Source organism: Geotrypetes seraphini, chromosome 12 (assembly GCF_902459505.1).
Source record: "Geotrypetes seraphini chromosome 12, aGeoSer1.1, whole genome shotgun sequence".
Taxonomy (NCBI): domain Eukaryota; kingdom Metazoa; phylum Chordata; class Amphibia; order Gymnophiona; family Dermophiidae; genus Geotrypetes; species Geotrypetes seraphini.
The window spans coordinates 87,438,239-87,457,040 of NC_047095.1; the positions used below are offsets into that span (position 1 = coordinate 87,438,239).

At 39.5% G+C, this 18,802-nt stretch overlaps 1 protein-coding gene across 1 annotated transcript in view; it reads right to left on the minus strand.

Annotated features, from left to right (window-relative positions):
• Positions 1-18,802, minus strand: part of PAPPA2 (pappalysin 2) — a 546,937-nt gene that overhangs the window by 238,863 nt on the left and 289,272 nt on the right. The window lies entirely within an intron of this gene.

The window sequence follows — 18,802 nt, forward strand, 5'->3', positions numbered from 1 at the left end:
TAGTGAAAATCATATTGAACTTATTGATCAATGAAAACATCAAAATATTGTACCATTCCACCCACCCACCCTCCCTGGATGTGTGAATCAAATAAGAAATCAGGAGAATAAACCAGCTAATCATCATTAACAAAATTTGTCAATGGACTCCATTTAAATAACTTATTATTACACAACATTTCTGAATTCATTCTCATATTTGTAGCATAAACATAAAGAGTCCCATCAAAAGGAGAAATTGAGTCGATTCCAATTTTTCCAGTTTTTGGTAACTATTTGCATGGCTATCCCAGTCATGATGGAAAATAATCTACTTTTATACATGTCTAAAGGAGGTTTAGGTGACAACAATGTACCACAAATAACCACCTCATACGATAACAGAATCGAAGACTCCAAAATCAAATTAATTTGTTCCATATTGATTTCCAAAAGATGAGTATAAAAGGACAATAGAACACCAAATGATCCAGTGTCCCTACTTCAAGATGACAATGACAGCATCTATTAGACTTTGTACTGTCTAACTTCTGCAAACGAATTCAGGTCCAAAAAACTCTATGTAACAGAAAAAAACATCATAGATGCTGATGCTGTATATCTCATCCTCCAAGTCCAAATCCGTGGCCAATGAGTAGCAGAAATCTGCTGCTTTATCTCAATGCTCCAAATATCCTTTAAACTAGTTTTTGTTTTTTTATTCAAAGCCTTGATAATTCCAGCCTACTAGAGTTACACTCTGCACAGTAGCAAGTTAGATTAGTGTGACAGGCTTCCACATATTAAACTTCATTTTTTCCCATCCTCTCTCTCCAGAGGTATCTAAGGATTTCCCCTGGGATACTGATTTCATTAGAACCTATTCCAAAATCTTTCTGCCTTTGTCTCCCCCCCAACAAAACAAAAAGAACATCAAAAAGAACAAAACAATATTAGATAACTAAAGGCAAATGTTAATGGCTAGAGCTGGCTTTCTTGCTATTCTGCATTTGATTTTAAGCACATTTCCTTTATGCCATATGCTTTCCATAGGTGTCCCAAATTGAACCCAATACCATTTCAATGATACAGCAAATTAATGAGGCATGTATTCCAGAAGAGCAGAGGCAGGTCCTCAATGTGCATTTTTCACAATCTGTTAACTTTATTGTCATATACTTTGATTGCAGTCAGATTATATGGCATTCTTTGAAACACAACAAACAAAATAGTTTTTGGTATTCAGGGCAATAATCCATATTTTTTATGTTTGGGTTGTTTGCTGTTATAGGAAGCACCATTCAAGAATCAATGAAAAGGAAATAAATGATAAATGGGCAGTGCAGGGTGCCAACTACTTACTATACAAAAAATTATAGTTATATTATATTACAAAAAAAAGTAGTTTATCTGATTAACTACATTTTTCTTGTAGTAGTTTAACTACATGAGACAACTACTGCCAAAGTAGTTAACTAGTAAGTATCTTAGTTTTCACTCAATAAGATGCATTTTCCCCCCCAAAAAAGTGAGTGGAAATAAGGGTGTGTCTTATGGAGTGAATACCCCCAGGTCCCATACCTTTTTTAATCCTGACGGTCCAATGCTGTATCGGCAAGAGCTTTCCATGCTCCTGCCCTTCCCTTGCTGGAGTGCTTCCTCCTGATGTCTTCCGCCAGTTCTCGCGTGGCTGGCTGGTGGAGAGAGGTGGGGCCTTTCTATGCATGGGTGTGTGATTGGCTGAGTGCTGAGGGCTTGTGCACGCGTAGCTCTTTAGCTCTTCATGGATTCAGCCATGGACCTGTGCAGTTGCCAGTTCTTATCTGTGCTTGGAGCGGCTTTCCTGTCCACTTGCTTGTGAATCAGACAGATGGTTTAGGCTGCAGCTTGTGACAGAGGCCGGCGCTTGGAGGCCCACTGCTTTCTGGTACTTGCTTTTCTCCCAGTGCTGGATCACCGAGTCACCACGTTCCCTTTCCGGTCCAGGGATGCCACGTGGAATCAGGTCAGGTTCTGACATATTTATAGGCTCAGTCCTAAAGCGATGGTAGGTAACATTGGGATGAAGCCTTTCACATTTAGGTATTGTACATGTCATAGGATTTATGGTTCTCCTAGTTTATAGAATTCGGTCATCTTTTAAAAAGGGCTCATTCGGAGGTCTTTAAATGCTAACTCGTTAATTATTACAAAGTACCTGTCGAGCAGGAAGCTTAATGAATTGAAAGAACAGATTATGGTAGTTGACCACCCCTGTCCGTTTTCTGAAAGCTCGCTGTTTAGTTTCATCAACCTTCTCGTTTATGAGTTATTTGTTGGAATATCTGTTTTGTATTGGTTTGGGGGGGAGGGTTCATGCAATCAATTGTGTTGCAGACTGCTCTGGGCTTTGTTTAAGAAGGATGGTGGGACAGGGTACACCATTTAGTTCAGAATTTTTTTTCTTAGTTTATCTTCCTCTATAGGAGGGTGCGTCTTATGGTCAGGTGCATCTTATAGAGTGAGAAATACGGTAGCTAGCTATTTCAGTGACATTGTAATTTGCCTTAAAATCAATTGCACAACTGCTCTTAGGAAGAAATGTGTTTAATGTTTAAAAAGAGTTGAAAAATTCTCAGCAAATCACTAATTAACTAATGCTAAATACATTGAGGGGCATAATCAAAAGGAACGTCTAAGTCTGTTTTGGGCCTAAGTCGCAAGCTGCCCAAAGTCGGGCACAGGAAAAGGTCCATTTTCGAAAAATACATCCAGTATATTTTTTTTGCCGAAAATCGTCCAACTGTACATCCAGCCGTCTGATCGCCAAGACCGCTAAGTCGTCCATCTTTATACCCTATTTTTATCCAAAACTTCAGCCAATTCACAAACGCCTAGAAAAATACCTTTTGGGTGCGGGAGGGGCCAGAAAAGTGATGGACTGGACACCCAGACATGGCACCAGAGTAGTGAGGTACCTTACAGGGCACTGCTGTGAACTTCACAAAAAGGGACCCATATAAACTCACTATAGCTCCCTTATAGGTCATGGTGAGCCCAAAACACCCCCCAGAATCTACTAGACCCACCTATCTACCATCCCAATAGCCCTTATGGCTGCTGGAGCCATTTATATAGCAGTACAAAAAGGTTTGGGGGGGTTTTGGGGAGTGCACTTGTTTCACCGTGAATGCATTGATTAGAGTGGCTTATGGACCTGGGTCCTCCTCTCCATGGTTCACTAACCCACACCCAAGACCACTTAAGCCATCTCTGTGCAGCTCTGCTAGGCTTTCCTATGCCAGGCTGCCAGGTGCTGATGTTCTGGAGGCAGATATGTAAAGTTGTTATTATGATTTTTAGGGGGGGGGGGGGGCAGTGTGTAGGGGACTGTACTTTGTGCCTGCAGTGCTTATCTGGTCTTATCTGAACTTAGACCTGGTTTTAGATGGCCTAAGTCACAACGTCCAAGTTCCATCTTGGCAGTGTTGTAAAACTTTTAGTTATACATGCAGTATGACTAAGCCTAGGATGGCTCACATCCCGCCCAAATCCCGCCCTCGACACTTCTTCTGAAACACCCTATTAGCTTTGGTCATTCAGCAGCACTGTGAAGGCCTAGGTCATTTTTAAATACATCTAAAACCCAGTTCGATTATTGGCACTTGGATGACTTGTGTTACTGATCGTCAAAGTGCCAATTTAGGCCGGTTTTCAAAGTGCCAATTTAGGCCGGTTTTTAGACATTTTTCTGTTTCGATTATGAGCCCCATTATGTTTAAAGTCTCAGAATTCTCAATATGTCACTTCAGTTTATACCACAGAAAAATTCAGTTTCTCAAAGGGTTATTGTCACTATGAGAGCATAGTCGTAGCACTAAAATTTGTCCTCAGAAACTAACGCTGGCATTTACAAAGCTGTGGTAGAGGTTTCTACCGCGGGCCGGTGAGGTAAATGCTCCAATGCTCATGGAATTCCTATGAAAATCGGAGCATTTACGTCGCTGGCCTAAGGTAAAAACTTCCACTGTGGCTTTGTAACAGGAGTCCTAAATAACCATTCTACTGCTGGGAAGTACAGCACTGAACTTCATAAAAGCTTCTGCCAACTTTGGAAATGCAAACAAGCTGTTTGTGGAAGTGTCTGAACAATCCAAGTAATGCACAACCTCTTCCTTTGTTCCAGATTCGGCTAAAGGAAGGCTGTTCTTTGCAGTGGACAGTAAATCCAGTAGCAGCATTTTCTTTGGAAGCTGACTGTAACTCCTGTTCAAATGAATGTGGAACCATGCCACTAGCTCTGACTTCAGTCTCTGTTGCAGCCACAGCACAACTGAGCAGCTATGTCTTCCCATATCATTTTTGCTCTGGTAGATATCTCAACTTGAACTTGGAAACAGGCATTGTTACAATATGGTAGCCATCATCTTCAAATACTGGACCAAATCTTGAAGCAGTTCACAAGAACATAAGAACACCCGTACTGGATCAGACCTATGGTCCATCAAATCCAGTAGCCAGTTCTCACGATGGCCAATCCAGGTCCCTAGTACCTGGCCAAAACCCAAGGAGTAGCAACATTCCATGCTACCGGTCTAGGGCATGCAGTGGCTTCCCCCATGTCTCTCTCAATAACAGATTATGCACTTTTCCTCAAGGAAATTGTCTAGACCTCTCTTAAAACCAGCTACGCTATCCGCTCTTACCACAACCTTTGGCAATGCGTTCCAGAGCTTAACTATTCTCTGAGTGAGAAAAAATTTCCTCCTATCGGTTTTAAAAGTGTTTCCCTGTAACTTCATCAAGTGTCCCTTAGTCTTTGTAATTTTTGAAGGAGTGAAAAATCAATCCACTTGTACCTGTTGTACTGAGTGTTGCATGTATGATCCAGGGCAAGCAGTGTCTTCCTCCACGTCTCTCTCGATAGCAGATTATGGACTTTTCCTCCAGGAAATTGCTTGGTTTGCAGGTTTAAACATAGTTTTGTTTTTTGTTTTATTTTAAAATTTTAGAAATCCTTTGACACTCAATAACCACAGCAATTAAAAAACAAGTGCTGTTTCCAAAATTGCATGTGTCAGGATTAAACCTCTATATAAGGGCTTACTAAAACTGCAAGAGACCAAGTCACCCAGGCCTAATTCTATATATGGCGCTCAAAATTGCATCCACAAATATGGGCGCACACTCAATTTGCAGGCACAATTTAATTGACCTATGATCCAATTAGCATTGATAATTGGGCACTAATAATCAATATTCAAAACTAATTGGCATTAATTAAAATTTGTGTGCACCGAGAACCACATGTAAATTTTATGCATGGATTCAAAAAGGGGGCACGGCCATGGAAGGGACATGGGTGGATCAGGGGTATTCCTGAGATTTGTGTGCAGTTTTACTGAATAAGGGAGATATGGGGCTCATAATCGAAAGAGAAAAACGTCCAAAAACTGGCCTAAGTCGGCACTTGGATGAACATTTCTCAAAAACGTCCAAGCGTCGAGAATAAAACCGGGTTTTGGATGTATTTAAAAACGACCTAGGCCTTCATAGTGCCGCTCAACGTCCAAAGCTAAACGGGGCATTTTGGGAGGCATGTCGAGGGCGGGAGTTGGGCAGGACGTTGGCCGGCTTAGACTTAATCGTACAGCATGTATAACTGAAAGTTTAACAACAGAGCCTAGACGGAACTTGGATGTTGTGACTTAGACCATGTAAAACATGGTCTAAGTCACAAAAACCCACCTAAACTCACCAGATAAGCACTTCAAACACATAACACAGACCCTCACACACTACCCCAGTGATCACCAACCCTCCCACCCCATAAAAATAATATTCACAACTTTAAATTTCAGCCTTCAGACCATCATCACCTGGCCGCCTGGCATAGGAAAGCCTAGTCGTCCAGCCACGAGGCAGCTTAAGTCGTCTTAGGGTGGGTTAGGACATAGAGAGGAGGACCCATGCCCATAAGCCCCTGTAATCACTGCATTGATACTTAAACATGTGCACTCCCCTATACATCCCCAAAACCTTTTTTTACTGGCATATAAGTGGCTCCTGCAGCCATAAGGGCTATTGGGATGGTAGATAAGTGGGTCTAGGGAATTCTGGAGGTGGTTTGGGGGGCTCACCATAACCTATAAGAGAGCTGTAGGGAGAAGAAGCCATGGCACCCTTTTTGTGAAGTTACAGCAGTGCCCTCTAAGGTATCCCACTCTTTAGGTGGCATGCCTGGATGTGCAGTCCATCACTTTGCAGACCTCCCACGTCCAACATGGCTTATTCTAGGCGTTTTGGACGTAAAGTTGGACGGAAATGTGGTATAAAGATGGACGATTTAGTGGTTTGGACGATGAGATCAGCAGGACGTATAATTAGACGATTTTCGAAAGTAAAAAAAAGTTGGACATATCTTTCAAAAATGTATCTTAGGCTCTTTTTAACTTTGGACGACTTGTGAGATAGATGTAAACAGACTTAGAAGTCCCTTTTGATTATGCCCCTCCACGCGTTTAACTTTCGCTGCACTAGAGGTTTTTACTGCAAGCAGGCCCACAGTAGAAACCTCTACCATGACTTTGAAAAAGGAGCCCTTAGCTGTGAGAATATATACCCAGTTTTAGTTGCTGTAAATCCTAGTGCCCAAAATTGGGTGCAGATCCCAGCACCAAATGCTGTTCATGAAAGCAGCACACAACTTGTGCATAATTTATAAGATAATGCTTAATGCTAATTTCTATCAGTGCCTAAATATGGGTGCCATTTGTAGAATTGTCCTTAGTACATAAACAGCAATTTCCATTTATAGTCAATTTTTAAAATAAACTCTTTTTCATTACCCCCAATCTTCTAAACCATTAAGCCACTTGTCCTCCCCACCTTTACCAGAATTAGATTTGATAAAATACTCCTGTATCATACTCATTTTACCTTTTTCCTCAATATTCTTCTGTTTTAAAGTTGGTTAACGCAATTAATTCCTTTTGTTTACTCCTCTCATCACTTGTGCTTATTTTCTGGTTTGCTTGTTCTTGTTTTATTTCCTTATGATTCTTCCACTTATCATTTGTAAACCATTTATGAAATATAAATATTGTTACAGTCTACAAATGGAAAAAGTTAGACTCTGATAACTCTATCCAGGAGCAAGTTGTCCTGCCAAGACAATCTTAAGGACAAACTGCAAATCATCCATGAAGTCACAAAGAACCTCAGATTAACATTTAAAAGATCTGCAGGTCTGTCTCACTGATATAAGGGTTCATAGATGAGACTCATCAGGAAAACCTGAATGGGAATGGTGTTCATTGGAAGATAACCAAAATAAACCATTTTGGAACATTGCTGCTCACTTCAACCTGATAAGCCTTCTGAGATAAAGTTCTCTGGACAAAGTGAGTCAAAAATTAAATACTGGGTAACTACAAATGTTCTGGCACAAATCAAACATCATCTTCCAAACCAATGATCCATCTAGATCGGAATCTTGTTTCCAACAGTGGCTAATCCAGGTTAGAAGTACCTGACAGAATCCTAAATAGTAGCAACATTTCATGCTATCAAAGAAAACCTGACTAGTACCAAGGTGTAATACCCTCTGCCATCTTGAGGCTGCACTTCAAAGCAACAGACTCATTTGTGAATTTAGCCCAGGATGCCTCACATCCAAAGTGAGAATCATAACCCAAGATCAATGAGCCACTGGGCTGCTTTCATTGACAGAACCATGAATTCTGCTTTATATAAGACAATTTCTAGAGAAGAATGTTTTATGTTCTATTAACATTTGACATACTGCTTAAGCATATTACAGATCTAAGCAGTTTACAATAAAATACAGGTACTTAGAACTTCCCTATCTGTCCTGAATCTAGCTAAAGTACCTGAGTAAGCAATTATTAAAATAGAAAAGATATAACAAAATTCCAAGAATTGTGAGGGAAAGGTATAATTCAAATAATAAAAGAAAAAGAAAGATAAAAGAAATAAAAATAATAAAATTAAAAATATACAAATAAGTTTAAGAGATTGGAGACTGAGCAAAATAAATTGCAATCTGGTGCTAAGTCCAAAGTTGCACCATTCATCTGTTGATCAAAGTTTAAAGTGGGTCATGCAACAAGATGGAAGCCTTACAAATTCAAGTCCATCTACTACAAAACGGCTGAAGAAAAGCTTTCATGTTTTGTAGTAGCCAAGTCAAATTCTTACCCATTGTGATGTTGTAGCAAGACCTGAAGTGAGCTGTAAATGCTAAAAAGACTTCAAATGTCAGAAATGAAACAGTTCTGTATGGAAGAATAGACCACAATTCTTCAAGGGTGATGTGACAGACTGAGCAACAGTTGCAGGAAACATTTTGGGCCTGATTCTGGAAGCCTGCAAAATGGCCTGCAAAATGGGTGCCTGCTATATGTCAGTCACTACACAGGAGGACAATAAATTCAAAAATCAAACAGCGTGAAAAAATTCAAGAAAACAAAAAACACACTAGTGTAATTGCTGTAACTTCTTAAAAGTCCTCTTGGAACTCCATATTCCTTATACTTTAATCAGTGGATAGATTGTGCTCAGAGACATGGAGGAAAAAGGGGACAGAAAGTCCCCAATTGCTGTAACTTCTTAAAAGTCCTCTTGGAACTCCATATTCCTTATACTTTAATCAGTGGATAGATTGTGCTCAGAGACATGGAGGAAAAAGGGGACAGAAAGTCCCCAATCATTGCAAAACTTCCACCTTAACACACTTTTATATGTGCATGACTTGAAAGATTGTATTATTGAAAAAACACTTATCTTTTGTGTATAGTTCTTTGGCCTAACTGGCAGAGGTGCCGTGTCCAGAATAGAGTATTTTTTAAACATAGGACCTTATATGTAGGCCAGCATTTTAAAAGCTTACATTTTAAGTGCTGGTCTTGCGCCTAAGGAGGAACATAGGGTTGCCAAAGGCCACTTCCTATGCAAACCACACCCACTCTGGCCTTAAGCATCCATAGGCATCCCTATGCACCTCCTTAGGTGTGAGACTGGCACCTAAGAATGGTGCCTGCACTTTTTTTTCTTTTTAGAACATGTGCATCCCAATTGGTTCATTAGACAGCAGTAGGACAGCTACCGCCATCTAACTTTGGGACGCCGTTTGGAGAATTTGGCCCTTTGCTTATTAGAGGTGCCACCAGTTACTGAAAGGCTCACTTACTTTTTCACACATGGATACTTATTATTGAACAAATAATCATATATATTTCCTTTTTTGTCTGAATTGTTTATTTAGTAGGGTTAATGTTCTCTCATGAGCGTGAAGATTAGAACTTGATCATGTTTTAAGTGTAAATCAATGTAAAATGCAGACTATCCTAAGGAGTTCATATACTTTTTCTCAGCAGTTTAACAGACTATGATAGCAGATGGGGACTGTAAGACCCACCTAATCTGAAGTTATTGCATCAAAAATGAAATTGGGCTCTCTCATGTTATATGCCACTTTTGAAAAATGTACCTCTTAACCAGTTTGGGGTTTGAATGGGTTGTAGGAAGTTCATAAAGCCTTGAAGACTTGTTTCAGCAAGCTTTTTCATTCTCTTGATATGGACTACATTTGTAGAGTTGTCCAGCTGACTTTGGTAGGCCTATGAACTGTGTGGGGCGGGGAGAGAAAGGAGGAAGTATAAAATTTGGGCGGATATCTGATATTTTTTCCCCAGTGTTGGTGTTCTATGTGCTACTAGTTCAAAATAGCTTTACTTATGAAGGCTTTTACAGTATATTATATAATCTATATCTGTGTCATTTGTCTTGTCATTATACTGATATATGCTTGATTGTAAATTGCCATGAACTGTGATGTGTTGAGAAATAAAATTTTTAATACATATAAAAGGCCCATACTGCAATTTGGCAGGGAGGCAGAGCATCACCAAATAACCCCTATTACCTCTGCCATTCCTGTTTTTCTGTAATAAATCTCTTTTTAGACATGCAAAATCACTCCAATAAGACATTCTATAAGGGGCCAATGCTATTAGAGTGATTTTGCATGCCCAAAAAGAGATCTATTACTTCAGCACAGGAATAGGCAGACATTAAAGGGGTTATTTGATGATATTCTGCCTCCCTGTGGTTGGCAGAAAAGCAACATTAATCATGCTCAAGTCATCATGTCATCACAATTTAAAGGCTCATATACTCAGTGTTTCATTATTCACGGTTTCACAGTTTGCGAACATTTTCAGGAACTAGACGACCGCAAATAATGAGAACTATATCCTGTTCAAGACTTAAAACAGCAATAAATTATTCTTCTTCAAACTTCAGTCCAAAAAGGTTGAAACTTTGCACATTAATATATCAAATGAAAAGTGCCAACATCTGTTTGACAAGATTAGCATACATTTCCCAGGGTACTTTTACAATGTGCTGTACAATGATACAAAAAGAATGACCACTGAATCACAAATACGGAATATGTTCTTGGGCCCTTGAACCAAAAATGATTCCATTGTTTCTCTGTCGAAAACATTCCAATTCTATTTTTCCACACTTTCTCAGTACCAATAGGTCTTTGACTAGATCCAGACCCACTGTAAGTACTCTGTAAAACATGAAGCTACATGAGGCATGGAAATGATTTTAAGGGTAACAAACTCCAAGGGCCATTCTACATCAATGCCAGATGTATTTTGAACATGTTTAATAACATGCTATAATTTTATCCAGCAAAAGTACTGATTTGTTGACAGCCTAAATTCACGCTGTAAGGTCTGGAAGGTTTCAAATCTTCTTTAATCCAGATGTTTATATTACCAATCTGTCTATCCTTGGGACAACTGTCTATTCAAACTTTTGGATTGTTCCATATTGGTGATTTCATCCATAATTAGTCTCCGAAGTATTAAATGCCCAAAGGGAAGAAGCTATCACCATGTAAGTGGCCCCTGGAGGAATCAACATACTAAGTAGTAGTTGTAATGGAAAGGGAGCAATAAAAGCTTCCTATAGTGCCACCAAATGAGTTTTAAAGCCTTTCACTTGGTTCAAAAGCAAAACTCACTATGACAATGCATTAAAGAGACATGATAAGTAATAAAATGAGAAAAATTAACACAGCTCAAACACTTTATTTGTGATTCATAAATGCTAAATGTGGAGGTAGACTTTTCCGTAAAAAAGTTAACCAGCAGTTGCTCAATGGATTTATACATCAATTTTGGAAATTGTAGTGAGAGCATAGGAGCATAAGAGTTGCCATACTGGGACAGACTAAAGATCCATCAAGCCCAGTATCCTGTTTCCAATAGTGGCCAAACCAGATCACAAGGAGTAAAACAGATTTTACGCTGCTTAACCTAGAAATAAGCAGTGGATTTTCCCAAGCCATCTTAATAATGGCTGATGGACTTTTGTTTTAGGAAATGATCCAAATTTTTTTAAAACCCTGTTAAGCTGCTTTCACCACATTCTCCAGCAATGAATTTCAGAGTTGAATTAAGAATTGCCACTGCTGGGTCAGACCAGCGGTCCATCGTGCCCAGCAGTCCGCTCACATGACCATTTATAAATTTTTACCCAAGCTATAAATTTTTACACAAGCTACATACTCAATTATATTTTTTGGACAGGAGTCCTGCTGATGACCCATCATTAATATTCAGAAAATATGGATGGTGTCCTCCCTTACCTCTTCACCCTAACTTAAGAATATTTTTGGATCTTGTACTTCATGATGTGGAAGAATTGGAAAAGATGTATTGCCCCCCTCCTGATAATCTCTCTAGTACATTAAGAAGATCCCTACAAGAACTAAGGAGAAATCAGGCTGTAGTGATATCGAGAGCTGACAAAGGGGGCGCAATAGTAATTCAATCCCATTAGGCTTATTTGGAAGAGGCTGGTAGACAAGTCAATGACCCTCAGTTCTATAGAAGGTTGAATGAGGATCCGGTTATGGAACTTAAAGTGGAGATTTCTCAGATCATTTCTCGAGTGTTTAAGGCCAAATTCATCACGGCCAAAGAAGCTGCTTTTTTGCGTCCCCCTTTTCACAATACTCCGAGAATCTATTTTTTACCCAAAATCCATAAAAGTTTATCTAACCCCCCTGGATGGTCTATCATGACAATGAATAATTCTGTGTTGGAACCCCTATCTAAATTTTTGGATTTATTCCTACAGCAAGAAGTTCTTAATGTAAAATCCCATGTGAAGGACAGTACGCATATGATTAATGTTTTGGAGGAGATATCTGATGTTCAATCAGACTGACTATTGGTAACCTTAGACGTGAAGTCTTTATACACTATGATACCAACTCAGGGTGCCCTGAATTTATTAAATAACATATTTGAACAACAAACGTATTGTAATAGGATCCCTGCCACTTTTTTGATGGAGTTGGCCACTTTAGTGCTCACCAGGAGTTATTTTTGGTGCAATGCGGTATTTTATCAACAAATACATGGTATAGCCATAGGAGCCTCTTTAGCCCCTGCTTTGGCGAAGCTAGAGGAATCCTATTTGTACCCTTCCCACTGGTTTCAATACATAATCTTGTAGAAGCGTTACTTGGATGATGTTTTTTGTATTTGGAAGTCTGATATGGTTAATTTTAACTCTTTTGTTACTTGGTTAAACCAGATGGACTCCAACATTCAATTTTCTGCTACTGTCAATCAGCATGAAATATCTTTTCTGGACTTAAAAATCATGAAATCTCATGGGAAACTACTGACAACTATATTTTGCAAACCTACTGACAGGAACAGTTTGCTTAGATATCAAAGCTTTCATCCCCGTAAACTCAAGGATAGTTTGCCTCATAGTCAATTTCTGCGTTTGCGCAGAATTTGTCATTCCTTAGAGGAATATAAGATACAAGCCCGAGTTCTCAAGGACCGATTTAAGCAGAAGGATATCCTAGGCAAATAGTTCATCAAGCATATCTGAGAGCTAAATATGCCCATAGAAGGTTGCTTCTCGAATATAAGCAGAATTCCATAGAGGAGAAAGAAATCATATGTGTTCAACAGCTCTCCCCCCTGGCCAGTCACATAAAGAATATAATTTTGAAACATTGGCATGTGGTTCAATTAGTATTAGGATCTAACTTTGATATCTCTACTTTTGCCTATAAAAGGGCTAAATACTTGGGTGAGCTTATAAAACCCTATAGGAATCAGACTGATCGCATGCAAAAAGGCCATTTTACTTGTGGCCATTGTCAATGGTGTGAATTTGCCCTGACAGGGGAAAGCTGGGTACATCCTCAATCAGGTAAAATTTATCAGGCTAAGACCAGAACTGATTGTAAATCTACTCATGCTATATACATGATTCAATGCCCCTGTCCTAAAATTTATGTAGTGCGGACCACCAGATCAATGAATATTAGATTGAATGAGCACAAATCCTGGGTGAATATGGGATCTGAAACTACTCCACTGGTCTTTGTTTAAGCATAAAATCATTGACCTTAGATGGCGCATAATTGATACAATCCATGTCGGGTGGGAGGGAGGTAATATTGAGCACAATTTAAATCTTAAAGAGCTCCGCTGGATGTTCGAACTGAACACTGAATCCCCATGGGCTTAACTTAACGACTGACTGGATGACTTCAGCAATTTGATACATTTTGTGCTCCGGTTCCAACTTCACTCATTTACTCCATGCATCCAGTTGGCAGTCTTGTTGACACGTCACGGGGTATTTTCTTTTTTAGTTCCACCCAGAACGCCACGGCCATATTGCAGTCCCAGCGGATACTTTAAGGATTTAGCTAATGCTAAGTTTTTGAACTTTTCTAGTAAGCTTCACTTTCTTAGACTTATATGGAGAACTAACAAATCTTGTTTATTCATAGCATTCTCCTTCCCCGACCCTGATGAAAGAGTGAAACGCGTTGGTGGGGATTGAGGCAGAGCTGTTCTAAGCTAAGTGGCATTTCTGCATACTTATTAGGAAGTTAAGACTATTTATTCAAACATGAGCATTGGCACTTTATAAATGACTATAAATAGATACGATTAGAGATATTTATCATCAGAATGTCCGAATGAAATCATTAGTATAAAGGTTCCTATGAGGACGACTACCACACTATAATTTAGTGTGGCATTCTGAGGAACACGGTGTGGGTAGTGAATGGACACATTGGTGGTGGTAACTAAGTATTGATGAGCAGGCCCTTAGGTCAAACATCAGTGCCCTAATTGAGATTAGCCTTACCTACGTACGTTCTGGTTCAGCAGGAACTTGTCTGCTTGTCCCTGGGGGGTGTTTTCCCCTATAACAGCCTCCGGAAGAGCGTTCCAGTTTTCTACTACTCTCTGGGTGAAGAAGAACTTCCTTACATTTGTATGGAACCTATCCCCTTTTAGCTTTAGAGAGTGCCCTCTCGTTCTCAGGTGAACAACCTGTCTTTTATCTACGAAGTCTATTCCCTTCATTATCTTGAATGTTTCGATCATGTCCCCTCTCAGTCTCCTCTTTTCAAGGGAGAAGAGGCCCAAGTTTCTCTAATCTCTCACTGTACGGCAACTCCTCCAGCCCCTTAACCATTTTAGTCGCTCTTCTCTGGACCCTTTTGAATAGTACTATGTCCTTCTTCATGTACGGCGACCAATGCTGGACACAGTATTACAGGTGAGGGCATACAATAGCCCAGTACAGCGGCATGATAACCTTCTCCGATTTGTTCGTGATCCCCTTCTTAATCATTCCTAGCATTCTGTTTGCCCTTTTTGCCACCGCCGCACATTGCGCGGACAGATTCATCGACTTGTCGACCAGTGCTCCCAAGTCTCTTTCCTGGAGGGTCTCTCCAAGTACTGCACCGAACATCCTGTATTCGTGTATAAGATTTTTGTTACCGACATGCATCACCTTACACTTATCCATGTTGAACCTCATTTGCCATGTTGCGGCTCATTTCTCAAGCGTGTTTATGTCACGTTGCAGGTCTTCATAATCCTCCTGCGTCTTCACTACTCTGAATAACTTCGTGTCGTCTGCAAATTTAATCACCTCACAAATTGAATGAAGAAATATTTTCTCTGGTTGTTTTAAATCTACTACTTAGTAGCTTCATCACATGTCCCCTAGTCCTAGTATATTTGGAAAGAGTAAACAAGTAATTCACATCTACCCTTTCCAATCCACTCAGTATTTTATAGATCTCTATCATATCTCCCTCCTCAGCTATCTCTTTCCAAGCTGAAGGACCCTAGCCACTTTAGCCTTTCCTCATAAGGAAGTCATCCCATTCCTTTTATCATTTTGGTCCCCCTTTTCCACTATATATATTTTTTAGATACAACAACCAGAATTGCACATAGTATTCGAGGTGTGACTGTACCATAGATCAATACAAAAGCATTATAACATTTTCATATTTGTTTTCCATTCCTGATAATTCCTAAAATTATATTTGCTTTCTTAGCTGCCGCATACTGAGCTGAGAATTTCAACGTATACTCAACAATGACACCTAGATCCTTTTTTTCCTGGGCAATGACTCCTAATGTGGAACCCTGCATCATATAGCTATAGCTCGGGTTCTTCTTTCCCAAGTGTATCGCTTTGCACTTGCTCACATTACAAGCCAGACTGAGAACATATGTAATATTTGGAGCAATTACCATTCTGATAGCTTCTATCTGCCCTCACCAACAAAAGTAAAATGAAGACCAGTAAGTTACTAATTCCTTGACCAATGTTATCAGATTTCCATTTATTTTTGACATACCACAAATCATATAAAATATACTTCTATGTGGTTGACAAGTGTTCAATAGGGAAATAAAATACAATTAAAACACAAACATGGAAGACAAACCCAAACAACACAAAAACATATACAATAGGGACATGCAGAGGACGGGCTATATAAATGAACAAATAATTTATATTTATTTGTATAAGAACATAAGAATAGCCATATTGGGTCAAATCAATGGTTCATCTAGCCCAGTTTCGTTTCCACAGTGGCCAATCCAGGTAACAAGTACCTGGCAAAAATACAGATAGTAGCAACTTTTTTTGCTACCAATCCCAGGGCAAGTAGTGGCTTCCCCCATGTCTTTCTCAATAGCAGACTCTGGACTTTTCCTCTAGGTACTTGTCCAACCCTTTTTTTAGACCAGCTATGTTTACCACTCTTACCACATTCTCTGGCTCCAGAGCTTAACTAATCTATGAGTGAAAAAATTATTTCCTCCCATTGGTTTTAAAAGTATTTCCCTGTAACTTCATAGAGTGTCCCATAGTCTTTGTAATTTTTCATGGAGTAAAAAAATAAGGCTTCCTTTTACGAAACTGCAATAGCAGTTTCTAGTGTGGGGAGCCAAGCTGATAGGACCGCACTGCTCACGATGCTCATTGAGTTCCTATGAGCATCGGGAACAGCGCGGGCCATTCAGCGCGGCTCCCCGCGCTAGAAACTGCTATTGCAGTTTCGTAAAAGAGGGGGGTCAGTTCTGCCCATTCTACACCACTCAGGATTTTTGAAGCATTCAATTATATTTCCCCTCAGGCATCTCATTTCCAAGCTGAAGAGCCCTAATCTCTTTAGTCTTTCCTCATACGAGAAGAGTTCCATCCCCTTTATCTTCTTGGTCGCTCTTCTTTGAACCTTTTCTAATTCTGATATATATTTTTTTGAGATATAGCAACCAGAACCGAATACAATACTCTAGGTGAGGTAGCACCATGGAGCGATACAGAGGCATTATAACATTCTTAATCTTATTTATCATCCCTTTCCTATTAATTCCTAGCATTTTGTTTACTTTTTTGGCTGCCGCAGCACATTGGGTGGAGGTTTTAGCATATTGTCTATGAAAACACCTATATCTTTTTCTTGGACACTGATCCCCTAAGTTGGATCCTAGCATCCAGTAATTATGATTTGGGTTATTCTTCCCAATGTGCATTAGTTTGCCTTTGTCCACATTAAATTTCTTCTGTCATTTGGATGCCCAGTCTTCCAATTTTCTAAGATCTTCCTGTAATTTTTCACAGCCCACATGTAATCTGCAAATTTAATCACTTCACTTGCCATTCCAATTTCCTGATCATTTATAAATATGTTACCTAGCACAGGTCCCAGCACAGAACCCTGTGGCACTCCACTATTCACCCTCCTCCACTGAGAAAAAATGGCATTTAACTCTCTGGTTTTTGTCCAATAACCAATTCCTAATCCACAACAGAATATTGCCTCTTATCCCAATGACTCTTTAATTTTCTCAGGAGTCTCTCATGAGGAACTTTGTCAAAAGCTTTCTGAAAATCTAAATACACTACATCAACTGGCTCACCTCTGTCCACATGTTTATTCACACTTTCAAAGAAATGCAACAAATTGGTAATGCAAGACCTCCCTTGGCAGAACCCATGCTGACTCTGTCCCATTAAACCATGTTTGTCTACGTGTTCCATAATTTTACTTTTTATAATTGTTTCAACTATTTTTCCTGGCATTGAAGTCAGGCTCACTGGTCTGTAATTTCCTTGATCAGGGGTGATCCAGGAAATTAACAATCTGCATAACATTAGCAACCCTCCAATCTTCAGGTATTACAGATGATTTTAGCTCTACGTTACGGATCACTAACAGCAAATTAGCAATTTCATGTTTGAGTTCTTTCAGTACCCTGGGATGTATACTATCCAGTTCAGATGATTCATCACTCTTTAAATTGGTGATTTGGCTCAGTACATCTTCCAAGTTCCCAAACAAAAATAATGGGATAGACTATAACCACGTGGGTGATACGTGAAATAATGCAAATACAAAAACACCCACTCTCTATTGTTGTAACTAAATAGCTTAATGGTATGAAAAGTGCTCAGAACTAATCAAATGGTAATAGAAGATCACACCGAGGTATTGCCCTGGAGAGAAAATCTTCAATCATCGCACTTTAAATTTTATATTGATTATAATTCCAACTATTCAAAAATACTAAGCAAATCAAAAAGCCTTTTATGTACTCATCTTAGGTGTCTAATACTTCCAGGTTCTGACGTGTTTCGCCAGACCAGGCTTCCTCAGAGAACCCACACATAAGATGTCTCAAAATAACTGTGATCTAAAAGAAAAAATGTTGGACACCCCTGCTATAGAGGAAAGTAGATGTCTACTTTTCATTAAGAATAATATATGTGTAATATATGTGAGTATAACTTAGGCCATAGAAATGGTATAAAAATGTGCACCTATATTCTGGCAATATATGCATAACTTATAGTAGTCAACATTTCCATAAAAGAATGTACTCGGCGCATTAATTGCCTCATGCTGGACATTCAGAGGATGATTCTACAAAGGGTTAGGCGGTGGTAGGTGCTGCACTACTGCTTAACTTAAGTGACCAAACCTACCTTAAAAGACCCAAAAACAAAAAGATTTTTGCCACCTGCCAGCACCTACCAAACCAGCGTACTAAACGTGGCTATGGAGGTGCCTAAAGGTTCCTAATGTTGAATAAGGCATGGCTAACACCAGAAATGACCTTAGTCGATCTTAGGCGCCTCCATAGCTGCAATTCACAGGAAACACAGACACTGGAAATGTAAGCTTTCAAAACCCTGGCCTACATTTCTGGCGCCTATGTTTGACATGGCCATGATTCTGCAACTGGCACCAGTGCGAGACCGACACACAACCAGGGCCAGCTTTGTAGGCGCCAGCTGATACCAGCACTGGTTGCAGAATCTGGCCCTCTGAAATCCCGGCATGAATAATGACATATCAATTTAGAGTTGCTGTAGAGTTATTGCAATTAATAAATATTTTTTTTTCTGTTGAAAACAAAACAGATGACCTACTTCT